The 27,700-nt window shown below is 32.6% G+C and overlaps 1 protein-coding gene across 1 annotated transcript in view; it reads left to right on the plus strand.

Moving 5' to 3' along the window:
* Positions 1-1,148: 1,148 nt before the first annotated feature.
* Positions 1,149-27,700, plus strand: part of enc (R3H domain containing protein encore) — a 277,287-nt gene continuing 250,735 nt past the window's right edge. Inside the window, exon 1 of the mRNA XM_089106565.1 lies at positions 1,149-1,349. The gene's annotated coding sequence lies outside the window, so the exon portion shown is untranslated. The remainder of the gene's footprint in view (positions 1,350-27,700) is intronic.

The raw sequence follows: 27,700 nt of genomic DNA on the forward strand, positions 1-27,700 counted from the left end.
GTAAGAAAAAAATATATCTATAGAAGAAAAACGAGGATATTTCTAGCCAATTAAACAGTGCAAAAAAAAACAGTGCAAATATTTTGGCTGAGACATACCCCTCAACCGCCCTCAGTAAAGAAATAGAAAATAAAACAAACCGTAAAAAACTGCCACTAAAATCAATAAAACAAACCATTAGGGAATTTTTAAGCAATCTTCTTTGTTTAGCAAGTTTTCAAATTAAATTTAATTGATGTTCTAGCATCAGATTTCAAAATTATATGAAAGTTGTTAGGCCTACTTGTATGGGAGTTGGACCCAAGATTTTGCAGTGAATAGACAAAATTTATAGTCCTGGACAAACAGACACACTGGGCAATCTATTCGGTAAAATGTATTTTAAAACGATTACCAGGTGTGTCTATTGGTCCATGGTTCGAGACTCTGACTAGTCACTAATGATTCTTGGATTTAACCCCAATCCCAGTAGTAATATTTTTAAGAAATCTTCTTTATTTAACTAGTTTTCACATTAAATTTTATCGATGTTTTAGCATCAGAATTCAAATTAAATTTAATTGATGTTCAATATTAACTTTTTATTTAGTTAATTCTAAATGAATTTATTTTTTTTCTCATAAAATCCTCATTTTTTATTTACGAATGTCTTTTTCTCATCTTGTTATGTATCTTATTATGCAAATTATTTAGTTAGGCTCAAAACGGTGGAAAGGCATTGGCTATGTTTTTATTTTGCCAATCCAGGTTACGCTTTTCTGTTTCAACCCTTACTGATGATTTTTGTGTGCATGAAATTTCAACCCTAATATAGCGTGCCCAGAGGAATTTTAATTAGGTAGTAGTCCATCTAAGGCTGTTACGTAATCAAAATCTAAACACTTTATTTTGGTATTTTACGAGGAAAATATGAGTGCCCATAACCCCTATCGCTAACTATACTGAATAATTTCTAATAAGGATTATTATAGTTTCTATTCTTCTACACTTTCTTTGTGACAGTGAATTTCTGGCATCATTCAGTGTCCAATTCAAATTGTTTGAAACGTTAAAATCTTCCCTGCGCTAGAAAAGAAACTTGGAGCAATTCTTTGTTTAAGAAGAGAATCCGAAACTTCCTACGAGTCTATTTTCGCGCAGGGAAAGAACTGTCCAAGGTTCTTTCCCTTAACTCTGTTTCTTTATCTTCTATTTCTATAAAACTGTCCAGTATCTATGTAGAAATTGTTGTCAATTTTAAAGTAGTTGCTGCAATACCAAGGATAAATCAAATATTTAATAGCCATAGATGAGCTTATAGATAGCATTCTGGATACATTTCAGCTTTCTTCTGGAATGATAAAGAAATAGTAAGTTCTTTTCATATAAATTTTGAATCTGATGCTAGAACGTTGAAAAAAATTAATATGAAAACTTTCTAAACAAAGAAGATTGCTTAAAAATATCGCTACTTGGATTAGGGTTAAATCCAAGATTCATTAGTGACTAGTCAGAGTCTCAAGCCATGGACCAACAGACACACCTGGCAATCGTTTTTAAATACATTTTATCGAATAGATCGCCAAGTGTGTCTGTTTGTCCAGGACTATAAATTGTGTCTATTCACCACATAATCTTGGGTCCAATTCCCATATTTCAACTCCCAATTTTGAAATCTGATGCTAGAACATCAATTAAATTTAATTTGAATTCTGATGCTAAAACATCGATAAAATTTAATGTGAAAACTAGTTAAATAAAGAGGATTTCTTAAAAATATCACTACTGGGATTGGGGTCAAATCCAAGATTCGTTAGAGACTAGTCAGAGTCTCGAACCATGGACCAACAGACACACCTGGCAATCGTTTTTAAATACATTTTATCGAATAAATATAAATTTTGTCTATTCACCGCAGAATCTTGGGTCCAACTCCCATACAAGTAGGCCTAATAGTTTTCATATAATTTTGAAATTTGATGCTAGAACATCAATTAAATTTAATTTGAAAACTTGCTAAATAAAGAAGATTGCTTAAAAATTCCTTACTGAGATTGGGGATGAGCCCAAGATTTTCTAATTATTAGTCAGAGTCTTCAACTGTGGACCAACAGGTGCACCTGGCAATCTTTTGAACCGCATTGTATTAAAAGCATCCCTAAGTTCGTCTGTTAGTCCGGGATTGTTAACATTGTCTATTCACCACAGAATCTTGGTTCCAACTCTTATACAAGTAACGAATTTCATATAAATTTGAAATCTGATGCTAAAACATCCATAAAATTTCATTTGAAAACTAGCTAAATAAAGAAGATTGCTTAAAAATATCGCTACTGGAATCGGGGATGAACCCAAGATTCCCTAGTGACTAGTCAGAGTTGCCAACCGTGGACTAACATAGGCACCTGGAACTCCTTATTAACAGCATTTTATTAAAAGGATCGCCAAGTGTTTCTGTTTGTCCAGGACTGTTAACCGTTTATTCACCATAGACTCTTGGGTTCAACTTCAACACAATTAACGATTTTTTCAACTAAACTTCTTTATTCAGTAAATTAAAGTCAGGCACTACGTGTAGAGTTTATATACGAGCTCCGGACACTCTCGTACACTCTGTCAGTTTGTATGTTTCTATATATTCATCTCATTACCGTTTAAAAAAAATATCCTGTGTTTAATTGTATGGAGGTCGACGGTATATAGTTATTTAATTTGTGAAATATTGAATCCAATTATTTTAGCGATTGCTGCATTGCAGCATATAATTAGGAATATATTGTAAATACAAAGTGAAATGTTTTCAGAATTGCAAACTTTACTACGTGTATCATGGTAGAAAAGAACAAACAACGGCCCATATACCAAGACAAAGACAAAGTTTGACCTAACCCTTTTACAGCTAAATGATGAAGCTTTGATACTAATAAAACTGTAGAACTAATTTTTCTCACATGAAACTAATGAATTCCGTTAAAATTAAAAACGAGAAGAAATTATCCAAAACACAAGGAGCGCTGCAGTTTAGAAACCTATTAGGGCGGATAAAATAATTCTTTCATTCATTTATTAACTTATGCAAAAAATGGATTTTCTGAATTTGTCTTTTTTAATTTTATAAGGAAAAACAAATTGTGTCTGGTCATCTCGTAAAAAAGTTTCGTAAAACCCCCAAAAACTGTTTTTTTTTTATACAAACCTGTTTTTCTGGCAATTTGAAATTCCGGGGGGTGGTTAATTTTTTATTTTGCATCAAACGACACCATGAACACACACCTTCTTCTTCGTTCCTGACAATCCACGTTCTTTGTAAGAAGAGGGCGATACTACAGGTTTTAACCCACGTCTTTCTTTTGCCTAAAATGCTACCAAAACTTTTGTGTTACAATCTGTTTTATTCGTAGATTAAATAAAAAAACAAGTTGTTTTTTTTAACTGAAAGTAAGGAGCGCCATTAAAACTTAAAACGAATAGAAATTATTCCGTATATGAAAGGGGCTGTCCCCTCCTCAACCCCTCGCTCTTTACGCTAAAGTTTTTTTATTGTTATAAAAAATAGAGCTGTGAGAAAGAGTCGGACTTTAGCGTAAAGAGCAAGGCGTTGAAGAGGGGACAGCCCCTTTCGTATAGGGAATAACTTCTTGTCATTTTAATTTTTAATGTCACTCCTTAATTTAATTAGAAACAACTTTTTTTAATTTAATTTCTGAACGTTTTTTAATTAATTAAGGGTTTTATTTTTTCTAACAGTACATGAACAATTAAAACGCAATTTGCATATTCATTTTACTTTTTTTGGCTAAATGGCTTTCTCGAGAGTTGTTTAAGTTTATTTACGAACGTTTTTATTAGTAATAAATATGCGTAACTTACGATAACTTATGTAACGAATTTCTATATTCGTATGTTTTTCTTACGCATATGAGGTATTAGTCAATACCTCACTCAAGTTTCGCTGAAGTTCAAATTTTTTTCCAATTCTTTAAGAATGACGCCTAATCACAAAGGCCGTTAATTAGATTAAATGGCTCTTATGAAAGTATTAAAAAAAACTTTAGCGTGAAGAGCGAGGTATTGACTAGGGGACAAACCCAATCACATTCGTAATAGCTTTTTGTTCGTTTTAAGTTTTGATGTTCAAAAGTTTTCAGTTAAAAAGTTTTTCAGTTGAAAACTTGCTTTTTATTTAATTTCTGATCGTTTTCTTTTAAATAGTGCTGTGGTATCCGGCGTCCCCTTCATAGCAATGTACCTTCTCCCATGAAAATTTTCTCCATGGAAAGATCCTCCCACGTAACCCCCGACCCCTTACCCCACTACCAGAAAAATTCCCCCTGAAAACGTCTGTATACTTCCCAATAACCAATGCTATATGTAAACATTTGGTAAAGTTCATAACTTACAGCCCGTCCCGCGGGGACTGTGGAGGATCAAGTCATCCTCAAAGACATAGTTATATTTTTCGACCATGCTGAACAAAATGGCTATCTCAAAATTTTGATCGGGTGACTTTGGGAAAAAATGAGTGTGGGAGGGAGCCTAGCTGCCCTCCATTTTCTTAATCACTAAAAAGGGAACAGGAACTTTTAATTTTTGTTTTAATGAGGCCTCCCGCAATATTCTAAGACTACTGGGTCGATACGATCATCCCTGGGGGAAAAAAACAACAAACAAATAAACACGCATCCGTGATCTTTCTTCTGGCAAAAAATACAAAATTCCACATTTTTGCAGATAGGAGCTTGAAACCTCTACAGTAGGGTTCTCTGATACGCTGAGTCTGTCGGTGTGATTTTCTTTAAGGTTCTATGACTTTTGAAGGGGTGTTTTCCACTTTTTTTCAAAATAAGGCGTAACTTTTGATGGGTTAGACTAAACTTGATGAAACTTATATATTTGAAATCCGCATAAAAATTCGATTCTTTTGATGCATTTACTAGTATCTAAATTCCGTTTTTTAGAGTTTCGGTTACTATTGAGCCGGGTTGCTCCTTACTTACATTTCGTTACCACGAACTGTTTGATACTAATCCTTGTATTTGTAGATTTAGGCCTACTGTAGTACGCTCCGAACGTCCGGATAATTTCAATCAAGTTTTAAACAGGATTAAAGTCCACGCAGAAGATATTATCTCTTCAATAGAAATATTTTTGCCTAAAAACGCAAACCCAATAAAAAATGTTAGCTTAGTAAGAGCTTCTACCGTGAAAACCCTTTCTAATTTTGTATTGAAACCGAAATTTCCGAGGATGAATATCAAAGACATAGGAACTCTAAAAAACCTAAAAAAAGATGTTTCAATTACCATTACAAAAGCAGATAAGAGTAACACTTTAGTTGTCATGAATACTGAGGACTACTAATCAAAATTAAGAAGTTTATTAAATGATGAAAAAACATACAAGAAGCTATCGTATAATCCAACAGACTCTCTTACAAATAAGTTTAAGAACGAATTAAAGTGTTTAAAGGATGAGGTAAAAATTATACCTCAACTTTATTACAAATGCCTGCCACGCAGTTCCTTGTGCCATAAATTATATGGACTTCCCAAAATTCATAAGCCTAACCTAACATTACGACCAATTGTGTCAAGTCCAAGGTCATCAACAAGTGTTTTGAGCAAGTGGTTAGTGTCAATCTGTAAGCCACTTTTATCTACACAAATTTTGTACATTGAAAATTCTTCGAATTTGGTTGAAAAACGGAAAAAAGTAAAAATTTCTTCAAGTTCTTTGCTTTCAATCGGATAAATGTTTCAGTAGTTTTAAAAGGTGGTCAAAGCTACTTTTTTTTATTGTTTTTTTTTTTCATGCAATAGCGTACAAATTTAGGGGCGTACCAGGGGGAAAATCTTTGAGCCATCAATTTTGTTGGGCTCGGAAAGACTTCATTTTTTTTTTACCTTCCCAAACCTCTCATGTAATTCACCGGTCTCTATTCTTAAGCAGATTTCTACCTCTAATTCTGCAACGGCCCCTCCCCCACCAAAAAATTCGGTGTAGGGACCTAGTTGTACTGAACAGTCTATTGGGAACATGCATAATACAATTTAAAAAAAAAAATGGCTTTTATTCTTATTTGTATTACTCATTCAAAGGATTTTCACCAAAACATTTTGTTTTTCACTGAAGAAGTTCACCTAATAGCAGATCCGAAATGGTATCGATTTCCCTCTCCTCTCCTCGTTTCTAGAGAGCAAACTAGAGAGAAAGTCCCTGAGAGATCACAAAGCAGCGACAAAATAAATCACATAGATGGATCTATAAACGCCAGCTCTTGGAGAAAAGCGGGAAATAAAGGCCATAAGATGGTATAAGAAATTCGAACAAGTTTCTCCCTCTATCTTTGAAAATAATATCCTAACTTAAACTATGCCATTTCATAAATTCACCAGTTTTGTCTTCATGATATATTAGAAAGTCAAATTCTCAGTCCAAATTACAACTGATCTTCTTTCTAACTGATATCAGCTCTATGGACCAGACATAAGTAATTTGCTACTCTTGGTGAAATAGAGAGATAATAGTGAGGTGGACATATTTTCCTTATTCTAGAATGTGAGTAAGATTTTAGTATATTTGGAGTAAGGGCATATTTGGAGGAGTGCTCAAATAATGGAAAGAAAAAACCCTGCAAGCAACAAAAAATTATAAAATCACTCACAGATAATGAAGTGGCGAAGTTTGACGCAGCCTAGAAGGCTCCTTAGCACAAAAGTAATTTTTTGACTACACTAGCTAAGCATAACATAACGAAAAAACGTCAGACAACGTAGGGAAACAAGAAAAATAGAAATATTTCGGACGCAATCTCCGCTAAGGCGTTTTTGGTGCAAAAAGAAGAATAAAAGCAGAAAAAGTACATAAAACAAAACAAAATGACAAACCTGAAAACGTAAAATAAAACAAACTAATCAGAGGCAGCGCAATAGCGCTGCCTGAGTACAGAACGATGTAGGCACAATGTATTATTTTTGGTTTCTTTAGGCCAGGGCACTTCGTATCGAAGGAGTTGTCGCAGAAACTTCGAAAAGGGCTCATTCGATGGAAATTGGAAGGGCTTGTGCCCTTTTAGATAGTCGAAAGTAATTGAAGGCAACTAGCACCCATCCCATGCCCACCATTTTCCCACACACATCCAATCAAAATTTTGAAACAACCATTTTGTTCAACGTAGTTGAAAGGTTCAGAAATTATATCTTTGAGGATGACAACCCCTCCCCCCCCCCAGAGCCCTCAGGACAAGGGTTGTAAGTTCTGGCCTGGGTGCATATAAGGTTTTTATAGAAACTGTTGTCGTAGAAACTGCAAAAAGGAATCATTCGATTAGGAATTGAAAGGGCTAGTGCCCTTTGTAATAGTTAAAAGTGATTGAAGGGCAACTAACCCCCCTCTCATAACCCCCATTTACCCATACACAACTGATCAAAATTTTGAGATAGCCATTTTGCTCAACGTAGTTGAAAGGTCCGAAACTTAGGCCTTTGAGGATGACACTCTCCCCACAACCCCCATGGGAAGGATTGTGATTTATGCCCTGAGGTCATAGAAGGTGTTTATAGAAGGCATTGTCGTAGAAACTTCAAAAAGGGCTCATTCGACTGGAAATTGAAAGAGCTAGTGCCCTTTTTAATAGTCAAAAGTGATTGGAGGGCAACTAACCCCCTCTCATGCCCACCATTTCCCCAAACACATCAAATCAAAATTTTTAGTTAGCCATTTTCTTCAACGGAGTTGAAAGGTCCTGAAATTATGTCTTTGCGGATGACACTCCTCCCCAAAGCCCTCAGGGCAAGGATTATAAGTTATGCCCTGGGGACATATACGGTTTTTATAGAAAGTATTGTCGTAGAAACTTCAAAAAGGGCACGTTCAATTGGAAATTGAAAGGGATAATACCTTTTTTAATAGTCGAAAGTCATTGGACGCCCCCTCCAAACTGAACCCCCTCTCACGCCCATCATTTCCTAAAACACATCCAATCAAAATTTTTAGATAGCCATTTTGTTCAATGTAGTTGAAAGTTCTTGAAATTACGTCTTTGAGGATGACAGCCCCCTACACCCCTCAAGGTAGGGATTGTAATTTGCCCTGGGGGCATATAAGGTTCTATAGAAAGTGTTGTCGTAGAAACTTCAAAAAAGTCTCATTCGATTGGTAATTGAAAGCGATAATACCTTTTTTAATAGTCGAAATTGATTGGGGGCAACTAACCCCCCTCTCACGCACATCATTTCCTAAAACACATCCAATCCAAAATTTTGAGATAGCCCTTTTGTTCAATGTATTTGAAAGTTCTCGAAATTACGTCTTTGAGAATGACAGCTCCCCACACCCCTCAGGGTAAGGGTTGTAAGTTATGGCCCGGGGATATATAAGGTTTTATAGAAAGCGTTGTCGTAGAAACTTCAAAAAGGGCTAACTCAATTTGAAATTGAAACGGCTATTGCCCTTTTTAATAGTCGAAAGGTAAAGTCTTGAAGTCTCATTCGATTGGAAATTGAAAGGTCTAGTGCCCTTTTTAATAGTCAAAAGTGACTGGAGGGCAACTGACCCCCCTATCACGCCCACCATTTCCCCAAATACATCCAATCAGAATTTTGAGATAGCAGTTTTTTCAACGTAGTTGAAAAGTTCAGAAATTATATTTGCGAGGATTACACTCCCCCCCCAGCCCTCAGGGCAAGGGTTGTAAGTTATGCCCTAGGGGTATATAAGGTTTTTATAGAAAGTATTGTCGTAGAAACTTCAAAAAGGGCTAACTAAATTTGAAATTGAAAAGGCTATTGCCCTTTTTAATAGTCGAAAGGTATTGGAGGGCAGTTAACACACCTCTGACGCCCACTATTTCTCCGAACATATCCAATCAAAATTTTGATATAGCTATTTTGTTCAACGTAGCAGAGAGGTCCAGAGAGTATGTCTTTAAGACTGATAAACCCCCACAGCCCCCGGGGCAAAGGTAGTAAGCTATGCCCTGTGGCATGTAAGGCTTTTTATAGAGAGTGTTTTCGTCAAAAAGGGTTCATTCAATTGGGAATTAAGAGGGGTAGTGCACTTATTAATAGTCAAAAGCGATATGAGGGTTAATGTCCCCCCCCCACGCCCTTCATTTCCCAAAACACTTCCGATCAACATTTTGATATAGCCATTTTGTAGAACGTAGTTGAAGGGTCAGGAAATTACGTCTTTTAGTATGACAACCCCCCACCCACGGCCGTCAGGGCTAAGGTTGTAAGTTATGCCCTGGGGGCATATAAGGTTTTTATAGAAATCGTTGTCGTAAACTTTTCAAAAAGGACTCATTCGATTGGAAATTGAGGGGGCTATTGCCCTTTTTAATATAAAAGGTAATCGGAGGGAGAATTGCCCATTGTCCCATTGTCGTATTGTTCCAAAATGAATCTAATAGAAATTTTGAGATAGCCATTTTATTCAAAATAGTCTAAATATCATGTAACAAGGCTTTTAGGGTTGAAACAAATCCCAGAGATTGGGTGCTAGGGTTGTATGTAATTGCCCATGGGGTATTTAAGATTTTTATGAAAAAAGATTGCTTTTTAACTCTAGAAGAGGCTCATTTGGTTGAAAACTGGAAGGTCTTGTTCCTTTTTAAGCGTCAAAAAGTAATGGACGGAATTTGGACCCCCTCCCCTCTTCTAAAACCCCTCATTTCACCAAAAACATCTGATTGAAATTATGAGATAGCGATTTTTCTTAAAATAGTCCAAAGAACATATTATAATGTCTCTAGGGATGACACAACCCCGCAACGCCCTGGGGATAGGGTTGTAAATTATTTTATGAGGGCATATAAGGTTTTTATTGAATGAGCGGTCGTATAAACATGAGATGGGGCTTATTTATTTTGAAATTAGAAGTTATAGCGCACTTTTTAAGAGTCAAAGTGATTTGAGAGCAAACAGACCCCCCCTCCACACTCAACATTTGCCTTAACACCCCCAATCAAAATTTGGAGATAATAATTTTATTTATTATATTTTAGCGTTTCGGAAATTATGTCTATGAGGAAGACACCTCCCCCTAAAGCTCTAAGAGAAAGGGTTGTAAGTTATGGCCTTGGGGCATATAACTTCTTATAAAAAGGGTGGTCGTATATGCTTTGGAGGGGGCTCATTAGACTCGTAATCATAAGTTCTAGTTCCATTTTTAAGAGTCAAAATACTTATAGCGCAGCTATCCCCCCCCCCCACACACAAATATGTTGTATTTTCCTGAGATGCATCCAATAGGTATTTTGAGACAGTTGTTTTATTCATAATAGTCCAAAATCATCTAATAAGGGTTTTTGAGATTGATACAAACCACCAGAGCCTAAGGGCGAGAGTTGTAAACTATGCCCCTGGGGCATCTAAAGTTCTTATGGAAGGGATGGCTGTATAAGCTTTAGAGGTGGCTCATTTGGTTGAAATTGGAAGTTCTAGTTCCCTTTTAAATGTCAATAGTGATGGAAGTCAAGCAGCAACCCCCCTCCCCCAAAATAACCCTCTTTTCACCAAATGCGTTTGATTGATGTTGTGTGATATCAATTTTGTTTAAAATAGTCCAAAGAACATATAACAATGCATCCAGGGTTAGAACAACCCCCCAGAGCCCTGGGGCAAGGGCTTTAAGCTCTGCGCTGGGGACATATAAGGTTTTTATGGAATGGGTGGTCGTATTAAATTCAGATGGGTCCCATTTTATTTTAAATTTGAAGTTATAATGCCCTTTTTTAAATTCAAAATGATTTTAGAGAAAATCCCCCCCCCCCCATGCCCATCATTTCCCATAAAAAAATATCCTAACAAAGTTTTGAGAAATCAATATTTTCTGCATTGTTGAAAGGTTCAGGAATTATGCATAGCAATAATTGTAGTAGCAGTAGTAGCATTAGTAGCATTATACAAATAGCACCTTTTTTAACATCCCCTTCAACACACGATGACATTTTTAACTTAATACCATCAACCGGTCCTGAGGCATTAGTAGTAAGCTTGTATGAGGTTTCACGAGCACAAGAATATACAGTGCAGTTTGACGAGCACATTGCAAAAAACGACCAATCCTTTTATATTATATACCTATAAAGTGATCAAACACGTTTTAAAAGCATAATTGAGATTGTATAACGCAACCAGATGGATTTTGAGGCACTTTCATCATAACGTGTTTTTTTTTTGTTTTTTTAACCAAAAACTAGAAATTTTCAAATTGCGTAATCAAAGAATGATTTTGTAGGAAAAACTGTCTATCACCCATGCATCATCCACTGTTCCATTTCTTTGAAGTATGTGCTATCAGACTGGTTTCTGATTTTTTTGGACAATTGCCTTTAGTCAAGACTAGTTTGTCAGGAATGTGTCGCTGCCAATTAAAGAATAGGATGTTATAGTCAGAATTGATTGATTGGCATTTGGTTTTATGTCATTTTTCTTAAAAGCTAACTCTAAAAGCAAAAAAAAGGTATAGCATTTGCGAATTGGACTATACGAACGATATTAATTGAATAATAGGGAAAAAACAGAGCTACATAGCACTTGCGAATTGGGTCGTATGAAGGTGGAGAAAAAAGGGTTAAACTGATTATCAGTTAAGGTAACCCCTCGGGGTTGTTAACTCATAGCTTATTTATTATAAATTTGGAACAATATCAATCTATGAAAATGGTTAAAAATGATAAAATGGTCATGTGACTTGACATAGCTTTACTTCTTCGATGTGTTCTGTATAATACACAAGTGGCGTTTGAACATTGTTGTCAGTTTAAAATAGATTCTAACGTTATAGTATACTAAGACGTTGATACTAAGAGAGATGTAGATGGCAAGAAAAGAATTTTAATTATGAAATTCAGAACAAACCTTAGAAATCCTTGCAAATCAAGTAGTAAGGTGTGTGTGAGTACGAACCATCAAGGATCATAAGCACTAACGACCCTAACCACCAGAGACCTCAACCCCCCAAAGGTTCCCTATCCTCTAAATCGAAGGGCGCCCCCTCCCCTCCAGCTTTATGGCCCCCTCCCCCCATTTTTTAAATTTTTTTTTGAAATTTTTTTTTTAGCTTTTTTTTATTATTTTTTTTACATGATTTTTTTTCAACTTTTTTTTACATGTCGTCGAATGAGATGAAACATACTTAAAACAAAAAAAATCACATTTAATATTTTCCTAACTCAAAATGAGAATGCTATGGATATGTTAGTCATGACCTTTACTATTAGAAAAATAATGTTTGCAGTAGCAATTTTTTTTATTGGACAAAAATTTTTTTTTGGACTTCGAAAATATTCAACTTTTTTTTACGTATCTTAAAATGATATGAAATATGCTTACGGCTCTAACAATTTTACTCTATTCCTGCTCAGAGACACGATGCGGCTTTCCCACTGGTATTTTATGGCGGGTTATCGACACTATCTAGTTTATTGCATGTATTAAATCAGTATTTTTTACGCAGTGGAACAATAAACACATAAGTAATATCTTTAAAAAAAAGTGAAGATGGAGCATTTTAATAAAGCGTGTTCACATGACAATGTTATTGTAGCATTGACTGCCGACAAGGAGAAGTATTTAAACTATGAAACAAGTACAAGTGGTAGCACTATTGGAAATGTATGCATGCATTGTCATGACAGTAAGGAATTAAATTTCTTTGGACTCCCGAAAAAATTCCACTCTTATGTTGGTGGATATGCATGATTGAGATCTCCAGAGATGATTGCACTTAAAGAGAATGCCAACATAAAAATAATCGTTGATGATAGAGGACAACTCCTTGTTACTGTTGCAGGTAACACATTACATACTGATACATCCTATCACCAGCTTTCGGATATTAGTATTCAACGGAAGATCAAAAAAGATAGGCCTACTCTTCTACTAATATCATAAACCATATCTTGTGTACGTGCCGAAACAGTTACCTGTGTAAAAATAATGTGATAATAGACAGTGAAATTGCCAGAAAAATAAAAAGGGCATTGGCAGAAAATATCACTATGGAATATAAAGATGAATCGATGAAAAACAAAGTACCAGCAAAAGTTACTGCCATTGATCAAACAGTCAATGAACCAAATAATACCAAAGACAAAAAGCATATTGAGCCTGTCAATGACACACCAGTATAAAATTGTGTATGACTCAAAATGGAATAATGATTATTCTACTGATTACGAACTAAGAGAAGACAATAACTACAATATCACTAGAGAACATGGTGAACTATTTTATGGAACAGATTCAAAATGTCCAAAGTTGATCATTGATATTAATAATGTATCATAATATATTTTTATATTAATATTCTATATAACATTATTTCATTAAAAATATATTATGCATTACATTGTTATGTGTTCAATATTTTTAGAGTAAGCTAGCATATCAAACGTTTAGAATGTCTATTAAAACATCGGAGATGTAAGAAAAGGAATTTGCTTACATCTATTGTCAGACGCATGGAATAACATTAACAAAATCTAGGTATCAGAATGAATAAATTCTTTATCAACATCCGTTGTTGGATATGTCATTATGAAAAAATTGTAAGTAAGTAAGTAACAAACTCTTTCTTGAATTCACCTCTTGGATACACAATACAGAAATTTCATTCAAGAAATTATGCAAAAAATTGGACAAATTCTTATTAGCATTCTTTACCGATTGAATTCGCTTCCATCAACATACTTCGTCAGATGCAGCGAATAAAATTGACAAAATGCAAATATTAGAGTGAATAAATACTTTATCAACATCCTTTATCAGGTATGTCGGATAAAATTGACAAGATCTAGCTATCGAGGTGGTTAAAATAGAAGTATCAGAGGGATTAAACTCCATATCAACATCCCTTTCTCGGATACATGGGATAAAATTTACTATATCTAGGTATCAGAGTGAATAAATGCTTTATCAACATCATTGGTCGGGTATATCAGATAAGATTGACAATATCTAAGTATCAGATTGATTAAATTCTATATCAACATCCATTTCTCGAATACATGGGGTAAAATTGACAAAACCTAAGCGTCAGAGTGAATAATTTTTTTTTATTAACAATTTTTGTCAGATACATGGGATAAAATTGACAAAAGCTAAGCGTCAGAGTGAATAATTTTTTTATCAACATCTTTTGTCAGATACAACGAATTTAATTGACGAAATCTTAATATCAGATTGATTAAATTCTATATCAGCATCCTTTGTCGGATATGCTGGATAAAATTGAAAAAAGCTAAGTATCAGAGTGAATAGTTTTTTTTTATCAATATCTTTTATCAGATACATAAAATATAGTGGATAAAATCTGAGTGCCGCGTAGCATAAGTGCTTTATCAGCATTCTTACTTGGATTTTTCGGAAACAGTAAAAGCATCAGAGTGATTAATTTACATAGCAATTTCCCGTTGCTGAATATCTGGAATAAGATTGATAAAATCTAATTGTCGGATTGAATATTTTTTTATCAACATCTTTTGTCAGATACAACGAATATAACTGACAAAATCTAAGTATCAGAGTGAATAAATTTTTCGTATCAACATCTTTTGTCAGATACATCGGATAAAATTGAATAAATTCTTTATCAACATCCTCTCTCAGATACATTTGATAACATTGTCAAAATCTATGTATTAGAGTAGATAAATTCTTTATCAACTTCCCTTTGTCGGATACATCAGATAACATTCACAAAATCTGTGTATTCGAATGAATAAATTCCTTATCATCATCCTTTGTCGGTTACGTCGGATAAAATTGGCAAATCTAACTATCAGAGTGAATAAATTCATTATCAACATCTTTTATCAGATACAACGAATATAATTGACAAAATCGAATCGTCAGAGTGAATAATTTTTTTTATCAACATCCTATGCCAGTTACATCGGATAAAATTGACAAAATGTAAGTGTCAGAGTGAATAAATTCATTATCAACATCGATTGTCGGATATGTCAGATAAAATTGACAATATATAAGTATCAGCGTGATTAAATTCCATATCAACATCCGTTTCTCGGATAGATGGGATAAAATTGACAAAATCTTAGGATCAGAGCGAATAAATTCTTTATTAAGATCTTTTAAATCCTTTATCAACATCCTTTGTTGGCTATATCGGATAAAATTGACAAAATCTAAGTATCAGATTGATTAAATTCTATATCAACATCCCTTTCTCGAATGCATGGGGTAAAATTAACAGAATCTAAGTGTTAGAGTGAATAATTTTTTTTTTCAACATCCTTTGTCAGATACATCGAATAAAATTTGACAAAATATAAATATCAGAGTGAATAAATACTTTAACAACACCGTTTATCGGATATGTTAGATGTAATTGATAAGATATAATTACCATATTGATTAAATTCTATATCGACATCCTATTCTTGGATCCACAAGATAAAATTGAAAAAGTATAAAATCCAGAGTGAATAAATTTTTTTATCTACATCTTCTGCCAGATAGATCGGATAAAATTGACAAAATCTAAGTTTCAGAGTGAATAAATACTTTATCAGCATCCTTTATGGGATATGTCGGATAAAATTGACAAAATCTAAGTATCAGGGTAATTATAATCTAAACATCAGAGTGATTAAATTCAATATCAACATCCCTTTCTCGGATACATGGGATAAAATTGACAAAATCTAAGTATCAGAGTGAATAAATACTTTATCAGCATCCTTTAAATGCATAACCAGCATCATTTGTCGGGTATATCGGATAAAATTGACAAAATCTAAGTATCAGATTGATTAAATTCTATATCAACATCCATTTCTTAAATACATGGGATAAAATTGAAAAAGCTAAGTGTCAGAGTGAATAATTTTTTTTATCAACAATTTTTGTCAGATACAACGAATATAATTGACAAAATCTAAGTATCAGAGTAAATAAATGCTTTATCAGCATCCTTTGTCGGATATGTTGAATAAAATTGACAAAATCTAAGTGTCAGAGTGAATAATTTTTTTATCAACAGCTTTTGTCAGATACATCAAATATAATTGTCAAAATCTAAGTATCAGAGTGAATAAATGCTTTATCAGCATCCTTTGTCGGATACCCCGGATAAAATCTAAGCATCAGAGTGATTAAATTCTATATCAACATCCTTTTCCGGGTACATGGGATAAAACTGACAAAATCTGAGAATCAGAATGAATAATTTATTTTTGATCAACATCTTTTATCAGTTACAACGATTATAATTGACAAAATGTAAATATCAGAGCGAATAAATGCTTTATCAGCATCCTTTTGTCGGATATTTCGGATAAAATTGACAAAATCTAAGTGTTAGAGTGAATAAATCCTTTGTCAACATCATTTGTCGAATATGTCGGATAAAATTGACAAAATCTAAGTACCAGAGTGAATAAATTCATTATCAACATCCTTTGTCGGGTATATCAGATAAAATTGACAAAATCTAAGTATCAGATTGAATAAATGCTTTATCAACATCCCTTTCTCGGATACAGGGGATAAAATTGACAAAATCTAAATACCAGAGTGAATAAATGCATTATCAACATCATTTGTCGGCTATATTGGATAAAATTGCCCAATATCTAAGTATCAGATTGATTAAATTCTATATCAACATCCCTTTCTCGAATACATGGGATAAAATTAACAAAATCTAAGTATCAGAGTTATTAAATTCTATATCAACATCCCTTTCTCGGATAAATGGGATAAAATTGACAAATTCTAAGTATCAGAGTGAATAAATGCTTTATCAACATCCCTTAAATGAATTATCAACATCACATGACAGATACATCAGATAAAATTGACAAAATCTAAGTACCAGAAAGAATAAATTCGTTTTCAAAGTTTTTATCGGATACATCAGTTAAAAGTCATAAAATCCAAGGTCCATTCATTTTGACTTCATGCCTCTTTACGTTGAATTTAGGTTAGACCGGTTATAGAAGGCAGCACACCCGCTCAGACAGACAGTCATAGTGAGAGAGATTTTCAAAAAGTTGAGTTAATTTAGGTTCACTTAGAGTGGCGCCCTGACTTGAAGTGGTCAGACACAGTCATAGTGAGAGAGATATCCAAAAAGTTGGGTTGATCTAGGTTCGCTTAGAGTGGCGCGCGCCCCTCTAAGCGAACCTAGATGAACCCAACTTTTTGGATATCTCTCTCGCTATTACTGTGTGTCTGAGCGGATGTGCTGCCATCTATAACCGGTCTAACCTAAATTCAACGAAACGAGGCATCAAGTCAAAATAAATAAAACTTGTATTTTATGAATGTTATCTGATGTATCCGATAAAAACGTTGAAAACGAATTTATTCTTTCTGGTACTTAGATTTTGTCAATTTTATCTGATGTATCTGTCATGTGATGCTGATAATGCATTAAAGGGAAGTTGATGAAGCATTTATTCACTCTGATACTTAGATTTTGTCAATTTTATCCCATGTATCCGAGAAAGGGATGTTGATATAGAATTTAATAACTCTGATACTTAGATTTTGTCAATTTTATCCCATGTATTCGAGAAAGGGATGTTGATATAGAATTTAATCAAGCTGATACTTAGATATTTGTCAATTTTATCCGATATAGCCGACAAATGATGTTAATAATGCATTTATTCACTCTGGTATTTAGATTTTGTCAATTTTATTCCCTGTATCCGAGAAAGAGGTGTAGATAAAGCATTTATTCAATCTGATACTTAGATTTTGTCAATTTTGTCTGATATGCCCAACAAAGGATGTTGATAGTGAATTTATTCACTCTGCTACTTGGATTTTGTCAATTTTATCCGATATATCCGACAAATGATGTTGAAAAAGCATTTATTCAATATGATATTTAGATTTTTTCAATTTTATCCGATGCATCTGACAGAGAAAGTTCATAAAAAAATTTATTCACTCTAACACTTAGATTTTGTCAATTTTATCCGACATATCCGAAAAAAGGATACTGATAAAGCATTTATTCGCTCTGATACTTAGATTTTGTCAATTTTACTCAACATATCCGACAAAGGATGCTGATAAAGCATTTATTCACTCTGATATTTATATGTTGTCAATTATAATCGTTGTAACTGATAAAAGATGTTGATAAAAAATAAATTATTCACTCTGATACTTAGATTTTGTCAATTTTATCCCATGTACCCGAGAAAAGGATGTTGATATATAATTTAATCACTCTGAAGCTTAGATTTTATCCGGGATATCTGACATAGGATGCTGATAAAGCATTTATTCACTCTGATACTTAGATTTTGACAATTATATTTGATGTATCTGACAAAAGCTGTTGATAAAAAAAATTATTCACACTGACACTTAGAATTTGTCAATTTTATCCAACATATCCGACAAAGGATGCTGATACAGCATTTATTTACTCTGATATTTAGATTTTGTCAATTATATTTGTTGTATCTGACAAAAGATGTTGAAAAAAAAATTATTCGCTCTGACACTTAGCTTTTGTCAATTTTATCTCATGTATTCAAGAAATGGATGTTGATATAGAATTTAATCAATCTGATACTTAGATTTTGTCAATTATATTTGATGTATTTAACAAAAATTATTGATAAAAAAAACTTATTCACTCTGACACTTAGCTTTTGTCAATTTTATCCAGCATATCCGACAAAGGATGCTGATATAGAACTTAATTAATCTGATATTAAGATTTTGTCAATTATATTCGTTGTATCTGACAGAAGGTGTTGATAAAAAAATTATTCACTCTGACACTTAGCTTTTGTCAATTTTATCCCATATATCCGACAAAAGATGTTAATAAAAAAAATTATTCACTCTGACGATTAGCTTTTGTCAATTTTACCCTATGTATTCGAGAAATGGATGTTGATATAGAATTTAATCAACCTGATACTTAGATTTTGTCAATTTTATCCGATATACCCGATAAATGATGTTGATAAAGCATTTATTCACTCTGATACTTAGATTTAGTAAATTTTATCCCATGTATCCGAAAAAGGGATGTTGATATGGAGTATAATCACTCTGATACTTAGATTTTAATCACTCTGATACTTAGATTTTGTCAATTTTATCTGATATATGCGATAAAGGATGATGATAAAGTATTTATTCACTCTGATATTTACATTTTGTCAATTTTATTCGATGTATCTGACAAAGGATGTTGATGGAAGTGAACTCAATCGATAAAGAATATTAAAAGGAATTTTTCCAGTTTTTTTCATAATTTCCTGAATTAAATTTCTGTATTATGTATCCAAGAGGTGAATTCAAGAAAGATTTTGTTACCTACTTACTTACGATTTTTTTGTAATGATATATCCAACAACGGATGTTATTAAGAAATTTATTCATTTTGATACCTAGAATTTGTCAATGTTATCCCATGTTTCTTACAATAGATGTACGAAAATTCCTTTTCTTACGTATCCGATATTGTAATAGACATGGTAAAAGCTTTAAATGCTAGCATGATCTAGAAATAATGAATGCATGACACTGTAATGCATACTATATGTTTATTGAAATAATGCAATGTAGAATATTAACAAAAAAATATATTATGATACATTATTAATATCAATGATTAACTTTGGTCATTTTTAATCCGTTCCATAAAATTCTTCACTATGTTGTCTCTTGATATTGTAGTTAATGTTTTCTCTTAGTTCTTAAACAGTAGAATAATCAATATTCCATTTTGAGTCATACACAATTTTATACTGGTGTGTCATCGACAGGCTCAATATGCTTTTCGTCTTTGGTATTATTTTGTTCATTGACTGTTTGATCAATGGCAGTAACGTTTGCTGGTACTTTGTTTTTCATCGATTCATCTTTATATTCTAGAGTGATATTTTCTGCCAATGCCTCTTTTATTTTTCTGGCAATTTCACTGTATATTATCACATTATTTTTACACAGGTAACAGTTTCGGCACGTAGACAAGATATGGTTTATGATATTAGTAGAAGAGTAGGCCTTTCTTTTTTGATAGTCCGTTGAATGCTAATATCCGAAAGCTGACGATAGGATTTATCAGTATGTAATGTGTTACCTGCAACAGTAGCAAGGAGTTGTCCTCTATCATCAACGATTATTTTTATGTTGGCATTCTCTTTGAGCGCAATCATCTCTGGAGATCTCAATCTTGCATATCCACCAACTTAAGAGTGGAATTTTTCGGTACTTCAAAGGAATTTAATTCCTTACTGTCATGACAATGCATGCATACATTTCCAATAGTGCTACCACTTATACTTGTTTCATAGTTTAAATACTTCTCCTTGTCGGCATTCAATGCCACAATAACATTGTCATGTGAACACACTTTATTAAAATGCTCCATCTTCACTTTTTTTTAAAGATATGACTTATGTGTTTATCGTTCCACTGCGTAAAAAATACTGATTTAATACATGCAATAAACTAGATAGTGTCTATAACCCGCCATAAAGTACCAGTGGGAAAGCCGCATCGTGTTTCTGAGCAAGCAGAGAGTACAATTGTTACAGCTGTAAGCATATTTTATGTCATTTTAAGATACGTAAAAAAAAGTTGAATAATTCGAAGTCAAAAATTTTTTTATTTAGTCCAATAAAAAAAAGTGCTACTACAAACACTATTTTTCTAATAGTAACGGTCATGAATAACATGTCTATACAATTCTCATTTTGAGTTTGGAAAATATTAAATGTAACTTTTTTTTGTTTTAAGTATGTTTCATCTCATTCGAAGACATGTAAAAAATAAGTTGAAAAAATATATCATGTTAAAAAAAAATAATATAAAAAAACTTAAAAAAAACTTAAAAAAATTGGGGGCCAAAAAGTTGGAGGGGAGGGGGTGCCCTTAGAGTTTGGGGATAGGGGACCTTTGGGGGGTTGAGGTCTCTGGTGGTTAGGGTCGTTGGTGCTTATGATCCTTGATGGTTCGTACTCACATACACTTTACTACTTGATTTGCAAGGATTTCTAAGGTTTGTTCTGAATTTCATTATTAAAATTCTTTTCTTGCCATCTACATCTCTCTTAGTATCAACTTTTTAGTACACTATAACGTTAGACTCTATTTTAAACTGACAACACGGTTCAAACGCGACTTGTGTATTATACAGAACACATCGAAGAAGTAAAGCTATGTCAAGTCACAAGACCATTTTATCATTGTTAACCATTTTCATAGATTGGTATTGTTCCAAATTTATAATAAATAAGCTATGAGTTAGCAACCCCGAGGGGTTACCTTAACTGCTAATCACTTTAACCCTTTTTTCTCCACCTTCATACGATCCAATTTGTAAATGGTATCTAGCTCCGTTTTTTCCTTATTATTCAATTAATATCGTTCGTATAGTCCAATTTGTAAATGCTATACCCTTTTTTGCAATGAGAGTTAGCTTTTAAGCAAAATGATATAAAACCATATGCCAATCAATCAATTCGGAGTATAGTATCCTATTCTTTAATTAGCAGTGACACATTCCTAACAAACTAGTCTTGACTAAAGGCAATTGTCCAAAAAAATCAGAAACCAGTCTGATAGCACATACTTCAAAGAAATGAAACAGTGGATGATGCATGGGTGATAGACAGCTTTTCCTACAAAATCATTCTTTGATTATGCAATTTGACAATTTCTAGTTTTTGGTTAAAAAAAAAAAAAAAAAAAAAAAAAAAAAAAAAACGTTATGATGAAAGTGCCTCAAAAACCCGTCTGGTTGCGTTATACCATCTAAATTATACTTTTAAAACGTGTTTGATCACTTTATAGGCATATAATATAAAAGGATTGGTCACTTTTTGCAATGTGCTCGTCAAACTGCACTGTATATTCTTGTGCTTGTGAAACCATATACAAGCTTACTACTGGCATTGCTGATACGTCCTCTTGACAACCTATGTGGGCATAGTGTGTTTCGAATTATTTCAATACATGTACAATATTGCCCAAAAACTTAAAAAAAACTTTAAAAAAATGGGGGCCAAACCTTTGGAAGGGAGGGGGTGCCCTGAGAGTTGTGGGATAGGTGACCTTTGGGGGGTTAATGTTTGTGGGGGGTCGGTTTACCGGTGCTTGGTAGCGTTTACAGGTCGTACTCACATACAACATAATAAATGAATTCCTAAGCTTCATTTGGATTGCTCTAACTTTCTTTATTAACAATCGTTTCTTTACCTCTACACCTCGCTCGTTGTTAACACTTTGGCACACTATAGTCTTAGACCCTGTTTTATACTGACAAAACTGTTCCAACGCGATTTGTGTATTATACAGAACACATCGAAGAAGTAAAGCTATGTCAAGTCACAAGACCATTTTATCATTGTTAACCATTTTCATAGATTGGTATTGTTCCAAATTTATAATAAATAAGCTATGAGTTAGCAACCCCGAGGGGTTACCTTAACTGCTAATCACTTTAACCCTTTTTTCTCCACCTTCATACGATCCAATTTGTAAATGGTATCTAGCTCCGTTTTTTCCTTATTATTCAATTAATATCGTTCGTATAGTCCAATTTGTAAATGCTATACCCTTTTTTGCAATGAGAGTTAGCTTTTAAGCAAAATGATATAAAACCATATGCCAATCAATCAATTCGGAGTATAGTATCCTATTCTTTAATTAGCAGTGACACATTCCTAACAAACTAGTCTTGACTAAAGGCAATTGTCCAAAAAATCAGAAACCAGTCTGATAGCACATACTTCAAAGAAATGAAACAGTGGATGATGCATGGGTGATAGACAGCTTTTCCAACAAAATCATTCTTTGATTATGCAATTTGACAATTTCTAGTTTTTGGTTAAAAACAAAAAAAAAAACAAAAAAAAAAAAAAAAAAAAAAAACGTTACGATGAAAGTGCCTCAAAAACCCGTCTGGTTGCGTTATACCATCTAAATTATACTTTTAAAACGTGTTTGATCACTTAATAGGCATATAATATAAAAAGATTGGTCACTTTTTGCAATGTGCACGTCAAACTGCACTGTATATTCTTGTGCTTGTGAAACCATATACAAGCTTACTACTGGCATTGCTGATACGTCCTCTTGACAACCTATGTGGGCATAGTGTGTTTCGAATTATTTCAATACATGTACAATATTGCCCAAAATTTTCGCCTTAATACCTTTAGGTTTATTACTTATAATAATAGCACCAGTAAATATAGTAGTAGTAGTAGGACCACATTTGATAGTATATATATATATATATATATATATATATATATATATATATATATATATATATATATATATATATATATATATATATATATATATATATATATATATATATATATATATATATATATATATATATATATATATATATATATATATATATATTATAACTATTATTATTATTATTATTATTATAACTATAACTATTATAACTATAACTATTATTATTATTATAACTATTATTACTATTATTATATATATATATATATATATATATATATATATATATAACTATTATTATTATTTACTGGTGCTATTATTATTACTGGTGCTATTATTATTATATATATATATATATATATATATATATATATATATATATATATATATATATGTATATATATATATATACTATCAAATGTGGTCCTACTACTACTACTATATTTACTGGTGCTATTATTATAAGTAATAAACCTAAAGGTATTAAGGCGAAAATTTTGGGCAATATTGTACATGTATTGAAATAATTCGAAACACACTATGCCCACATAGGTTGTCAAGAGGACGTATCAGCAATGCCAGTAGTAAGCTTGTATATGGTTTCACAAGCACAAGAATATACAGTGCAGTTTGACGAGCACATTGCAAAAAGTGACCAATCCTTTTATATTATATGCCTATAAAGTGATCAAACACGTTTTAAAAGTATAATTTAGATGGTATAACGCAACCAGACGGGTTTTTGAGGCACTTTCATCATAACGTTTTTTTTTTTTTTTTTTGTTTTTTTTTTTTGTTTTTAACCAAAAACTAGAAATTGTCAAATTGCATAATCAAAGAATGATTTTGTAGGAAAAGCTGTCTATCACCCATGCATCATCCACTGTTTCATTTCTTTGAAGTATGTGCTATCAGACTGGTTTCTGATTTTTTTGGACAATTGCCTTTAGTCAAGACTAGTTTGTTAGGAATGTGTCACTGCTAATTAAAGAATAGGATACTATACTCCGAATTGATTGATTGGCATATGGTTTTATATCATTTTGCTTAAAAGATAACTCTCATTGCAAAAAAGGTTATAGAATTTACAAATTGGACTATACGAACGATATTAATTTAATAATAAGTAAAAAACGGAGCTAGATACCATTTACAAATTGGATCGTATGAAGGTGGAGAAAAAAGGGTTAAAGTGATTAGCAGTTAAGGTAACCCCTCGGGGTTGCTAACTCATAGCTTATTTATTATAAATTTGGAACAATACCAATCTATGAAAATGGTTAACAATGATAAAATGGTCTTGTGACTTGACATAGCTTTACTTCTTCGATGTGTTCTGTATAATACACAAGCGGCGTTTGAACAGTGTTGTCAATTTAAAATAGAGTCTAACGTTATAGTATACTAAAAAGTTGATACTAAGAGAGATGTAGATGGCAAGAAAAGAATTTTAATAATGAAATTCAGAACAAACCTTACAAATCCTTGCAAATCAAGTAGTAAAGTGTATGTGAGTACGAACCATCAAGGATCATAAGCACCAACGACCCTAACCACCAGAGACCTCAACCCCCTAAAGGTCCCCTATCCCCAAACTCTAAGGGCCCCCCCTCCCCTCCAACTTTTTGGCCCCCATTATTTTAAAGTTTTTTTTAAGTTTTTTTATATTATTTTTTTTTAACATGATATATTTTTTCAACTTATTTTTTACATGTCTTCGAATGAGATGAAACATACTTAAAACAAAAAAAAGTTACATTTAATATTTTCCAAACTCAAAATGAGAATTGTATAGACATGTTATTCATGACCGTTACTATTAGAAAAATAGTGTTTGTAGTAGCACTTTTTTTTATTGGACTAAATAAAAATTTTTTGACTTCGAATTATTCAACTTTTTTTTACGTATCTTAAAATGACATAAAATATGCTTACAGCTGTAACAATTGTACTCTCTGCTTGCTCAGAAACACGATGCGGCTTTCCCACTGGTACTTTATGGCGGGTTATAGACACTATCTAGTTTATTGCATGTATTAAATCAGTATTTTTTACGCAGTGGAATGATAAACACATAAGTCATATCTTTAAAAAAAAGTGAAGATGGAGCATTTTAATAAAGTGTGTTCACATGACAATGTTATTGTGGCATTGAATGCCGACAAGGAGAAGTATTTAAACTATGAAACAAGTATAAGTGGTAGCACTATTGGAAATGTATGCATGCATTGTCATGACAGTAAGGAATTAAATTCCTTTGAAGTACCGAAAAATTCCACTCTTAAGTTGGTGGATATGCAAGATTGAGATCTCCAGAGATGATTGCGCTCAAAGAGAATGCCAACATAAAAATAATCGTTGATGATAGAGGACAACTCCTTGCTACTGTTGCAGGTAACACATTACATACTGATAAATCCTATCGTCAGCTTTCGGATATTAGCATTCAACGGACTATCAAAAAAGAAAGGCCTACTCTTCTACTAATATCATAAACCATATCTTGTCTACGTGCCGAAACTGTTACCTGTGTAAAAATAATGTGATAAAATACAGTGAAATTGCCAGAAAAATAAAACAGGCATTGGCAGAAAATATCACTATAGAATATAAAGATGAATCGATGAAAAACAAAGTACCAGCAAACGTTACTGCCATTGATCAAACAGTCAATGAACAAAATAATACCAAAGACGAAAAGCATATTGAGCCTGTCGATGACACACCAGTATAAAATTGTGTATGACTCAAAATGGAATATTGATTATTCTACTGTTTAAGAACTAAGAGAAGACAATAACTACAATATCAAGAGACAACATGGTGAACTATTTTATGGAACAGATTCAAAATGTCCAAAGTTGATCATTGATATTAATAATGTATCATAATATATTTTTATATTAATATTCTACATAGCATTATTTCATTAAACATATATTATGCGTTACAGTGTCATGCATCCATTATTTTTAGATTATGCGAGCATATCAAACGCTTACAATGTCTATTAAAACATCGGAGTTGTAAGAAAAGGAATTTACATACATTTATTGTCAGACACATGGGATTACATTGACAAAATCTAGGTATCAGAATGAATAAATTCTTTATTAACATCAGTTGTTGGATATGTCATTATGAAAAAATTGTAAGTAAGTAAGTAACAAACTCTTTCTTGAATTCACCTCTTGGATACACAATACAGAAATTTAATTCAGGAAATTATGAAAAAAACTGGAAAAATTCCTTTTAATATTCTTTATCGATTGAGTTCACTTCCATCAACATCCTTTGTCAGATACATCGAATAAAATTGACAAAATGTAAATATCAGAGTGAATAAATACTTTATCATCATCCTTTATCGCATATGTCTGATAAAATTGACAAAATCTAAGTATCAGAGTGATTAAAATCTAAGTATCAGAGTGATTAAATTCCATATCAACATCCCTTTCTCGGATACATGGGATAAAATTTACTAAATCTAAGTATCAGAGTGAATAAATGCTTTATCAACATCATTTATCGGGTATATCGGATAAAATTGACAAAATCTAAGTATCAGGTTGATTAAATTCTATATCAACATCCATTTCTCGAATACATAGGGTAAAATTGACAAAAGCTAATCGTCAGAGTGAATAATTTTTTTTATTAACATCTTTTGTCGGATATATGGGATAAAATTGACAAAAGCTAAGTGTCAGAGTGAATAATTTTTTTATCAACACCTTCTGTCAGATACAACGAATATAATTGACAAAATCTTAATATCAGATTAATTAAGTTCTATATCAGCATCCTTTGTCGGATATGCTGGATAAAATTGACAAAATCTAAGTGTCAGAGTGAATAATTTTTTTTTATCAACAATTTTTGTCAGATACATCAAATATAATTGACAAAATCTAAGTATCAGATTGATTAAATTCTATATCAACATCCATTTCTTGAATACATGGGATAAAATTGACAAAAGCTAAGTGTCAGAGTGAATAATTTTTTTTTCAACATCTTTTGTCAGATACAACAAATATAATTGACAAAATCTAAATATCAGAGTAAATAAATGCTGTATCAGCATCCTTTGTCGGATATGTTGGATAAAATTGACAAATTCTAAGTGTCAGTGTGAATAATTTTTTTTATCAACAGCTTTTGTCAGATACATCAAATATAATTGTCAAAATCTAAGTATCAGAGTGAATAAATGCTTTATCAGCATCCTATGTCAGATATCCCGGATAAAATCTAAGCGTCAGAGTGATTAAATTCTATATCAACATCCTTTTCTCGGGTACATGGGATAAAATTGACAAAATCTAAGTATCAGAGTGAATAATTTATTTTTTATCAACATCTTTTATCAGTTACAACGATTATAATTTACAACATATAAATATCAGAGTGAATAAATGCTTTATCAGCATCCTTTGTCGGATATGTTGAGTAAAATTGACAAAATCTAAGTATCAGAGCGAATAAATGCT

This window comes from Artemia sp. Qi Xiang Cuo, chromosome 21 (assembly GCF_049724085.1).
Source record: "Artemia sp. Qi Xiang Cuo chromosome 21, ASM4972408v1, whole genome shotgun sequence".
NCBI lineage: Eukaryota > Metazoa > Arthropoda > Branchiopoda > Anostraca > Artemiidae > Artemia > Artemia sp. Qi Xiang Cuo.